Here is a 12,158-nt window from a genome sequence, read left to right on the forward strand (position 1 = left end):
CACCCTTTCTAAATTATCAAACATGTTAAACTTATGAGATTGTGTGAGATGGAGAATTTTGAAAGATATTCAAGTCTAAGGAGAATAATTTAATTTTGAATATCAAAATAGATTAAATTAAAATTTTTAAGTTTAAATTTTAATTTGAAAAATAACTAAGTTTGAATTTTGAAAATTATGTTTTGAAAATAATTAAATTAACTAATTATATTTTATTAGGATTAATTATTCTTTTGAAATTAATTAAGAGTTTGAAATTAATTATACTTAAGAATTTAAAAGTAATTATACTTTTGAAATTAATTATACTTAAGAATGTAAAATTAATTATACTTTTAAAATTAATTAAGAGTTTAAAATTAATTATACTTAAGAATTTGAAATTAATTATACTTTTAAAATTAATTAATAATTTGAAATTAATTAAGCTGACTTCAATTAACCAAATTAATTTTAGTTAACTTAATTGAATTAATTTGAGTTAACTACTTTTTATTTTAAATCTAAGTCCATCTCACACTTTTCTAGATTTTCAATCAAGGAACCTTATAAGTTTTGTAAGATGATTAATTTAATCTTTAATTTAAATTCAAATCTAAGGATTGATTTACATTTGAGTTAGACTAAGGTTTAACAGTTAGTCAATTAAATATTTATTTCAATAATTGACTTTCAGGTTGTGGCGAGGTACTAGAACTTCTTGGGTATTAGATCATCAACCACTTCTAGACAAAGTATTTTAAAGAAATTAAATATTTAATTTCCTTTCTGAAAATCCTAGGTCTAACTAGTCAAGTGTATATCAAGTCTAAGTCCTTATCTATCCTAATCTAAGCATGCATAAGAGAAAAACAATAAATCAAACATCAATCAAGTTTATTTATAAAGATGGTCTTTCTATTGACTCCCCATGGATCATAGCCTCGATAAGGTCTATCAAGGTAATGGATTTGATCCTTGGGAATCTAATATTGATTAAGTCTGACTTGATTAATTAAGTTAGACTTGGGTGTTGGTGCAATATTCCCTAGGTCAAGGTTGACCTGGTTAACCAAGCCAGAGTCTTGGTTTGAGTTTCGATGTTTGACAATATATTGGGTTTAGATGATATGGACAATGCAGGTGCAGTTGTTCATTTGGGGAGATTGTTGATACAATTCCCGTTTGATCAAAGTTGACCAGTTAAGATTGTGAAGGAAAGTCAAGTAGGTTAAGGTTGACTGGATACTTGACTGAAAGTCCTGGTGAGTGAAGCCAGGCAGAAGGAAGTCCTGGTGAGTGAAGCCAGGCAGAAGGAAGTCCTAGTGAGTGAAGCTAGGCAGGAATAAAATCCTGGTGAGTGAAGCCAGGTGAAAGACCTAGTGAGTGAAGCTAAGCAATTGGGAAAGTCCTGGTGAGTGAAGCCAGGCAGGAGAAATCCAGATGGGTCAAGGTTGATCAGACATCTGGTGAGAGTCCAAGTAGGTCAAAGGGATTGACCGGATACTTGACACGAGGAAGAAAAGTCCAAGTAGGTTAGAGGGATTGACCGGATATTTGGCAAGAGGAGAAAAGTCCAAGTAGGTCAAAGGGATTGATCGGATACTTGACAAGAAGAGAAAAGTCCAAGAGGGTCAAAGGGATTGACCAGACACTTGGTGAGAAAGTCCTAGCTGGTCAAGGGTGACCGGATGCTAGGTCTTATGTACCAACAAGTCATGGTTGACTAAATGTTGGTTTAGGGGGCTTTGGACTTGGTTTTGGGCAAAAACCAAGATCTGGATTGATCAGCCGATTGATCCAGCAGATTTGGATTGATCAGCCGATTGATCCAGCAGATCTGGATCGATCAGTGGATCGATATAGCAGATCTGGATCGATCAGTGGATCGATCCAGCAGATCTGGATCGATCCAAAAGATCTGGATCGATCGGCCAATCGATCCGGTGAGTCCCCGCGAACAGAACCCCTCTGGATCGATCGGTGAATCAATCCAGAGGTCCCAATCGATCAGTGGATCGATTGGGAGCTGCTGTTTATGCGCGATAAGCCCTGGATCGATCCACCGATCGATCCAGGCTATTCCAGAGAGCACAGAGGCGCTCTGGATCGATCCGTGGATCGATCCAAAGCCTCCCCGATCGATTGGGAGCAATCCAATCGATCGGGATCCGACCGTTGGCGTCGATTTAAGCCGCAGGCGTTCATTTCCTTTAGCAGAACTTCACCGATTCACTCCAGATACTCTCTTGCACCTCCATAGCTCTCTCCAAGCTCCAGATCGCCAGTTCTTGAAGATTCTTGGTGGCTTTTCCAAGTCAAGAGGCGGATCAAAAATAAGAAGAAGAAGTTAGGGTTAGGGTTTTTATTGTACATCTTGTAAGCTTTTGCTTATCTTGTATTTCCCTTTCTTCTTCTTGTATTGAGAGTGTTGTAGGGCTTCTCCGCCTTTGGTAGTTACCATAAAGGAGTGTTATTCATAGTAGAGGGTGCGTGAGTAGGTGTGGATCCTTGGACTAGTCACCTCTTGTGAGGTGGATACCAAGTAAACCATCCTTGTTAGCGTTGTATGCTTTTGTTTCTTATATTTCCGCTGCATACCATCAAAGAAACTAGCAACGCCAACGACGAGCACGCGAAGAGCTATTCACCCCCCCTCTAGCTACTTTTCGGTCCCAACATTGGGAACCCATGCTTGGACTAGGTTCTTAGTTGATCGATTCAGTAAAGACAAGTAAGATTTGAATCGATTTCTAGCCTTGTATCCAAGTCCGGTTCGGTTGTATACGATCCTTTGTTTTCCAAGAATTTTAAATCAAGGTTCTTAAAATCCAAGGTGAACCGTTCTAACATGTCCTTAAGTTCCTTGACTTAACTTTTCAAATTAGAATTCTCTTCCTCAAGTTGTTGGACTTGAGTTGAGGTTCCTTCTTGAATTGCTTAGTCAAAGTACTCGAGTTAGTTACTTCTTTAATTATTGTTACCTCATTTTGGAGTGACTTGACCTGAAGATTAGATTTAGCCAATTTTCTTAATAAGTATTCAATTAAGTTTTTTAATTCATCTATTTAAGTACCAGCGAACAGAGAACTTACAAAATGCTTTGGCCCTTCAGAAACGAATATGGATCCATGGCTTCTTTTTAGACTCGGTTTCTGATTCCGCACCAGTTTCATACTCAGACTCGGTTTTGACAATGTACGCTTGTGCTGGTAGAGCAACAAAGTTTGCTTGCTCGTGTTCTTCTTCATTCGACTCATCCGATGACTCGGACCTTGTTGCCTTCAACACCTTCCTTCTTTCTTGCTTTTGGTTTGGACATTCAGGCTTGTAGTATCCCTTCTTGTTGCAGTTGTAATAGGTAATTCTAGACTTAGACTTCATGTTCAATTGAGTCACCTTCTTCTTCTTAAGTGCTTTTCGAACTAGTTTGACTAGTTCGGTGGTGATTTTATCTTTTTCTGAGTCTGATTTATCTTTAGACTCGGGTTCGATCTAGCGCTTAGGCTTCGACTTTTTGTTCACAAGTTTCCCTGCAAGTAGCGCAATACCTTTCTCGGCCCGAGTAATATTAATTTGTTTATAAAGTTCAAATTTAGAAAATAACTCGTCTAATTTAATTTGTGAAAGATCCTTAGATACTTTGTAAGCATCTACCATGGATGCCCACAAATTTGTTCCTCGGAAATACATTGAGTGCATACCTGATGACGTCGTGATTTTCTACCTTTTGTCCAATTGTGCGAAGACCGTTGAGGAGGTCTTGGATGCATGCATGAAGTCAGCTTATCGATTCACCTTCCTACATTTTTATATTATAAAATATAGGCTAAATAACTTTAAACCCCCTTGTGTTTTTCATCCAAAAGCAGTTTGCCACCCTATATTTAAAAAATAACACTTAGCCCCCTATGTTTTAAAGAAAAAAAGGAAAAAATAATAAATGACCAAAATAACCCTTACTTTGCTATTTAAATGTTAAAATTATGGCTAAATAACTTTAAGCCCATTTTATTTTCCATCCAAAAGAAGTTTCTCCCTTGTATTTAAAAAATGAAACTTAGCCCCCTATGTTTTAAAGAAAAAAGGAAAAAAATAGTAAATGACCAAAATAACTCCTTTACTATTCTAAATGTTAAAATTATTCTAATTGAAACATCCTTATTCAAGTTAACCTTAGATTTTTAGAAAAAAAGAAAAATAAAAATAAAAAATCTCACATAATCATTGAAAGCTTAATCTTAACCAAACCTGATTGATATATAGGTCAAAAATTTCACTTGTTCCTAAAAAAACTCTCATAAAATAAAAAACTCTCACAAAATTTATACATGTGCACCAGTATAAACAATAGATAAGCAGCAACTCTAAAAGAAATAACTATTCAAAAACTCATTCCACCACCCTTACCAAATAAAAAAAACCAAAATTTTAAATTGATGAACCAAAATCAAATAAAAATGGAATAAATTTCATCATTAAAAATCTCTTTCTCATAATGCGGTAATTATAATAGCTTTATTGTATGTCACATTTGATAATGAGAAAGAGATTTTTAATGATGAACTTTATTCCATTTTTATTTGATTTTGGTTCATCAATTTAAAATTTTGGTTTTTTTTTATTTGGTAAGGGTGGTGGAATGAGTTTTTGAATAGTTATTTCTTTTAGAGTTGTTGCTTATCTATTGTTTATACTGGTGCATATATAAATTTTGTGAGAGTTTTTTTATTTTGTGAGAGTTTTTTAGAACAAGTGAAACTTTTGACCTATATATCAATCAGGTTTGGTTAAGATTAAGCTTTCAATGATTATGTGAGATTTTTTATTTTTATTTTTCTTTTTTTCTAAAAATCTAAGGTTAACTTGAATAAGGATGTTTCAATTAGAATAATTTTAACATTTAGAATAGTAAATGAGTTATTTTGGTCATTTACTATTTTTTTTTTCTTTTTTTTTCTTTAAAACATAGGGGGTTAAGTGTCATTTTTTAAATACAAGGGAGAAACTTCTTTTGGATGGAAAATAAAATGGGATTAAAGTTATTTAACCATAATTTTAATATTTAAATAGCAAAGGGTTATTTTGGTCATTTATTATTTTTTTCTTTTTTCCTTTAAAACATAGGGGGCTAAGTGTTATTTTTTAAATATAGGGGGCAAACTGCTTTTGGATGGAAAACACAAGGGGGTTTAAAGTTATTTAGCCTAAAATTTATTTAATATCAAATCACGTTTGCTTACCTTCATGTCGGAAGTTTCCTCGTGCAGCTTGATTAACTTTTCCTATAATTCTTTCGTTCTTGAAAATGGGTCGACTCAGTTCAGCTCTTCTTTGGTTAGTCCACATTGTAGAGTGTATGTTGCTTTGGCATCGCCTCAATCTTCTTCAACAGAATTGTGTCTCAGTTCTCACATGATACTGGTTTTCCAGTGCCGTCGAGAGGGAGGATGAGGCCTGTTTGGATAATTATCCATATCTAGACTTGTGTCTTGAGGTGGTAGTCCATTCGACTCTTTCAGTAGTCAAAGTCTTCACCGGAGAAGAGGGGAGGGTGTGCAGTACTATACCCTTCTTGATGGACCATTTAAAAGAATATTCTTGCACAACAAAAACAACAGAACTCGTCCCAAGACTAGGTCTTGACTTAGTAGTATGGAATAAAGTATTAATCAAATAACGAACTCGAGTGGTGTTGCACCAATTTCGAGAGAAAAAACTCAATTGTAAGAAAACTAATCAGAATGAGGCAACTGTACCGATTCCAATCGACTCTGAAAAATTTTAAAAACTAATACCACGAAAAAAACTTGCTTGAATGGTGGTTTCACAAATTCAAAGAGACCTCTCTCTGATACCAATTGTAGGATTGTTGCGCTAGAGGGAAGTGAATAGTGCTCATGGCTTTCACGTTCATTTAGAAATATTCAAGTAAAACACAGCGGAACAAGAAAGAAAAGACAGAAAGAAAGCAATCATGAACACCAAGAGTTACTTGCTTCAGAGCCTGTGGCGACTCCTACTCCAAGGTCTGCACATGAGAGTGCTTTCGATGGACAATCACTAATCAATCAAAATAGTACAAGTATGCAATTACAAGATTAAGACAACTGTAAAGTAAAGAATACTGACAATTACATATTTGAAAGATTAAGCCTTCAGTCGTCGGAGCAGCGTTTGGGCATCGAGGATGCGTTTCCTGAGTAGTGCGTAAGAGAAGAAGTCATTCTGAATGTTGTTCCATAGCCCCTGGTCGAATGTTACTTATATAGGCTATTTCAGGCACCTGGAACCCCTCCGGGCGCCTGAACCATGTGTCCCGGCCAATCGACGCGCTCTATGTAGGCTTATGGATGATTTTTCGGGTCTGGGCACCTGGATCGAGTCCGGGCACCCAGATCGCTTGGGCGCCCCCGCCTGCCCAGGGCGAGCTTGGTCTGAGCGCCCAGACCAGCTCTGGGCACCTGGACCAGCTCCGGGTGCCTGAACCAACTTTTCAGCCTCCCTTTTTTCTGCAAAACAAAGTTAGTCCAGGCAATAAACAATATATAAGATGAATTCGAAAGCATCTGGTTGTCCGGTTCTGATTTTGAGTTTCGCTGAAACTCTAGATCGAACTAACGCTTACTGTTCCCTCTTCGGGGAAGCGCGCCCTCATCTACTCCTTTTAGGAGAGTTTACCTTTTGCCAGATCGATCCTCTATGACCGTTTGGACTTTTGCTCAACGTCCAAGACTTTAGGTCTTCATGTTGAACGTTCGTTCCACGACCTGTCCAGACTTCCACCTGGTCCGCGACCACCAGGATTTTCACCTAGAGTCCCCAACTCTAGGATTTCGTCCAAAGTACTCGATCCGCCAAGACTTCGCCTTGCCTAACCGCAGTTAGTGTTGGATCGAAAAGAACGCTAGAGGGGGTGAATAGCTATAAAAATTAAGAATTAAATCGAGTACGCAGTGGAAAGATAACAATGAAAACAACGCTAACAAACTAAATTTTACTTGGTTCAAAGCCTTCGTCAACTCCTACTCCAAGGCCCGCACGTGAGCTTTCGGTGGGTAATTCACTAATAGTTCACAAAGCTTTTACAAAAGTAATACAATGAATGTATAATCTTAAGTGCAGAAGTAAACAAGTATGCCAACAACCTCTCAGAGATCTGGAAGACTGTGCTTTCAGTTGTTGGAGTTGCGTCACTCTGTCATCGGAGTTGTGTTGCTCGATTGTCGGAGCAGCATTGCTCGATCGTTGAAGTTGCATCATGGAGTCGTAGGAGCATCTTTGGAGCAACGTGCAAGAAAGTAATCGTAGAAGAAACTTGTTATCCTGTGCTCCTGGTGGAAGACTACTTATATAGGCAGTTTCGAGCGTCTGGATCCCTTCCAGGCACCTGGACTGTGACATCAGCCTATCCAATCAACGCGCTCTAAGCTAGCGACGAGATACCTTTTGGCATTCCGAGCGCTCGGACCAGTTCCGGGCGCCCGGACTAGCTCCGGGCGCCTGGATCCAATTTTCCAGCAGACTTGTTTTCCTACAAGTTAGTCCGAGGTAATAAAAAAAATTATATTACCCTACAAAACAAAGTTAGCATAGTATAACAAGTAGAGTAGTAATTAGATTTTGTCTCATCGAGACCAGAATCTAGTCAAGATCTCAACTTAAATTTCCCAAATGGATCTAAGTTGGATCAATGCCTACTGTTCCCTCAAACGGGGAACATGTCCTCACAAAGTCACTCTCCTCCAGTGACTTACCTTAACTTACCATCTTGTCAGACATCCGGTTAGCCCGTCGAACTGTCTGGACTTCATGCCAGATATCCGATCGGCCTGTTAACCTAGATGGACTTCACTGCAACACTAAGTTAGCACAATCGATAAAATAGTAAAGTAATACAGTGTTAATAGATTTTAAGATTCGCCGATCCGGTCGACCACGCGCGGTCAATCGAAAACCAGTCGGTCACATATAACCTAGGGTTACCTCCCCTAGGGCTGCCCAGTTTCACTCACTAGGACTTCCATTGTTTGGCTTCACTCACCAGGACTTCCACCACCTAGCTTCACTCATGTTGGTTGCTACTCGGAAAAACATATAGGTTCCACTGTACAAAAATTTTGTACAAAGGTCTGAACCTTTTCCTAGCTACCATGTGTTCTTTTAAATTAAATTTTGGATCGCCTGCGGAACTTTACACGTTTGATCCAAAACTTAATCTATTTGTTCTTTTAGGTTTTGACTTGGATCTCCTGCGGAACTTAACACGTTTGACCCAAGTCTCCTTAAGTTATTAATTCCATTAAATATTAATTTCCATAAAAGGTTCCCAGTACTGACGTGGCGAGGCACATGGCCTTCTTGGATATGGGAGCAACCACCACCGACTAGACAAAACCTTTAATAGAAAGCTAATATTTAATTTCCTAAAATAACTTTAGGTTAACCAAAGAGAACAATCAAATCACAAGGAAAAGAAAGAAACAAGAGAACACAACTTCGAAAAACCATATTCGAAACACTAGAACGTAAGTCTCTTGTATTTGGTATTATTTCCATAAATAACTAGCATGATGCGGAAATAGAAATTACTAGTTATACCTAGTAGAAAAACCTCTTGATCTTCTACCGTATTCCTCTTCTTATCCCGGACGTCGTGTGGGCGACGATCTTCCAAGACGAGAACCACCACGCACCTTCTTCTTCTCCAAGCAAGGTTCGGCCACAAGAAGAACCACCTCCAAGGAAGAAGAACTTGATCACCACCAATGCTCCAAAGGATCTTCAAGATTAGGCTTCCTCCTCTTTCTTCTTCTCCTTCCTAGGTCCGGCCACCAACAAGAGCTCCAAGAGATGTATGGTTCGGCCACCAAAAGAGAAGAAAGGAGAAAGGCTAGGGCCGGCCACAAGAAGAAGAAAAGAGGGAGAGAAAAATAAAATATTGTCTCTCTTCAAGGCACCTTAACCCCCTCTTTTATAATCCTTGGCCTTGACAATTAAGGAAACTTATTAAAAATAATATCAATAGCTTTCCTTAATATGAATTAATGAGGAATTAATAAAAACTCCCCATTAAATTCATATGGCCGGCCACAATTTAAAGAGAAGAAAAAATTTCCAATCAACAAAAATTTCCTTATTTGTTCTTGTAAATTTAATTTCTCTTCAAAATCCCTTCATGGTTGATAAAAAGGAAATTTCTATAATTTTAATTTTATCAACATGTGGATAATATTTAAAGAGAAAATAAAACATCTCTCCAATCTACAAATAAGGAAAGAGATCTAATCTTTTTCTTTAATCTTTTGTAGATCTATTACAAGAGAGATATTTTAATTTTAATTCTCTTTAAATTATATCTTCCACATAAAAATTAAAATTAAATTTCTTTTTTAATTTAGTTTGGCCGGCCCTACTAGCTTGGGTTTAAGCTAGCCCAATTTTATACCTAGGCCGGCCCTAGCTTGTTCCCAAGCTAGCTTGGCCGACCCCTATTGGGTAGGTTTAGAAGGTGGGTATAGGTGGGTATAGAACTCTATAAATAAGAGGCTACGATAGGGACCGAGAGGAGGAATTGGTTTTGGTCTCCCGATAAAATTAAGCATCCCGTGTTCGCCCCGAACACACAACTTAATTTTATCAATGATAATTCATTCCACTAGAGAATTATCATTGAACTACCGCACCAATCCCAAATTACATTTTTGGGCTCCTTCTTATTATGAGTGTGTTAGTCTCCCTGTGTTTAAGATATCAAATGTCCACTAATTAAGTGAGTTACTGACAACTCATTTAATTAATATCTAAGTCCAAGAGTAGTACCACTCAACCTTATTATCATGTCGGACTAAGTCCACCTGCAGGGTTTAACATGACAATCTTTATGAGCTCCTCTTGAGGACATTATCAACCTAGTATCTCTAGGACACAGTTTCCTTCTATAATCAACAACACACACTATAAGTGATACCATTTCCCAACTTATCGGGTTTATTGATTCAACGAACTAAATCCCACCCATTGATAAATTAAAGAAATAGATATCAAATATATGTGCTTGTTATTACATTAGGATTAAGAGCACACACTTCCATAATAACCGAGGTCTTTGTTTCTTTATAAAGTCAGTATAAAAGAAACGACCTCAAATGGTCCTACTCAATACACTCTGAGTGTACTAGTGTAATTATATAGTTAAGATAAACTAATACATAATTACACTACGACCTTCCAATGGTTTGTTCCTTTCCATTTTAGTCGTGAGCTACTGTTTATAATTTATAAGGAAACCGATAACATGATCTTCTGTGTGTGACACCACACACCATGTTATCTACAATATAAATTAATTGAACAACTACATTTATCATAAATGTAGACATTTGACCAATGTGATTCTTATTTCTAGATAAATGTTTATACCAAAAGCTAGGCTTTTAGTATACACTCTAACAATCTCCCACTTATACTAAAAGACTAAGTTGCCATATCAGCTGCCATACATCTGATTCCCAACCCTTCAACATGCCCATCAAAAGCTCTTGCCTTAAGGACCTTAGTGAAAGGATCTATAGGTCATCACCTGATGCAATCTAGGCGGCAACAACTTCTCCTCGTTTATACGATTCCTCGTATTGGGTGGTACTTGCGCTCTATTGTGTTTACTTGCCTTATAGACTTATGGTTTCTTCGAGTTTGCTACTGCACCAACATTATTACAATAAATTGTAATAATCTTTGGACAAACCAGAAATCATATCTAAGTCTATCTTGAGGTTATTGAGTCATTCAGCTTTTATGGCTACCTCAGAGGCTTGTCATATACTAAGCTTCTATGGTGGAGTCCAGAAAAACACCTATGCTTATCACTCTTCCATAGTTATGACTTTACCTCCTAAAGTAAACACAAAACCCCGAGGTTGACTTATTATTGTCCCTATCCGATTGGAAGTCAAAATCCGTGCAACCCACAGGGACCAAATTAACTGCCTTGTAAGCTAGCATATAATCTCTAGCGCCTCTAAGGTACTTTAATATATGCTTTATTGCAGTCCACTGTCCTTGTCCAGGGTTACTTTGATATCTGCTAACTATGCCCTTGGCAAAACAGATTTCTGATCTCGTGCATAGCATACATTAGGCTTCCAACAGCCGTAGCATAAAGAACTGCCTTTATTTCCTTTATCTCCTTTGATGTCTACAGAGACATATCTTTAGATAAAGTTACTCCATCCTGAAAAGGTAAGAAACCTTTCTTGGAGTTTTGTATGCTTAAAACGAGCAAGGATTTTTTTCCGATGTATGAAGCTTGGGATAAGTAAAATATTCTTTTCTTGCGATCCCTTATTACTTTGATCTCAAGAATATATACATTCTTCCAAATCCTTTATATCGAATTGTTTGGACAACAATACCCTTACTTCTGACAACATTTTGATATTGTTTCCAACTACCAAAAATGTTATCTAAGTATAGTACAAGAAATATCACCACGTTTCTATCACATCTTTTGTATACACAAGACTTATCCGGTTACTAAATCCATAGATCTGGATTACTTTGATAAACCGGATGTTCCAAGACCTTGAAGCTTTGCCTCAGTCCATAGACTGATTGAGCTTGCACACAAGATGCTCTTAGCTCTTTGCAATGAACCCTTCTGGTTGCTTTATATAGATGTTTTCTTCAAGACTTCCATTAAGGAATGCTGTCTTGACATCCACTTGCCAAATAGATAAAAGAATCCGAATAGACTTAAGCATGGCTACCAGTGAAAAAGTTTCCTTTTTCATCTAGCCTTGCTTTGAAGGTTTCTACCTTCCTGTCTATCCCTCTTTTCCTATTATAGACCTTTTACACCCGAAGGCTTTTACACCACTTGGTGGTTCTACAAGCTTCCAGATTTTATTAGAATACATATATTCTAATTCTATTATTCATTACTCTTTGCCAAGATGCTGCATATTTATCTTGGAGTGCTTCGTCATATGTCCGGAGATCAGGTTTATGTCCTTCAGGGATCGAGTCCAAAAACTCTCCCAAAACATGACCTATTTAGGTTGCCTAACAACCCTCCCACTACGACAAGGCACTTTCTGCAATTGTGTATCATTTGTGATACGTGTTGCAGTTTTCTTGTGGTATCTCATCTTGTACAGTTGGTACTAGGTTAGACATGT

This window comes from Zingiber officinale, chromosome 1B (genome assembly GCF_018446385.1).
Source record: "Zingiber officinale cultivar Zhangliang chromosome 1B, Zo_v1.1, whole genome shotgun sequence".
Taxonomy (NCBI): domain Eukaryota; kingdom Viridiplantae; phylum Streptophyta; class Magnoliopsida; order Zingiberales; family Zingiberaceae; genus Zingiber; species Zingiber officinale.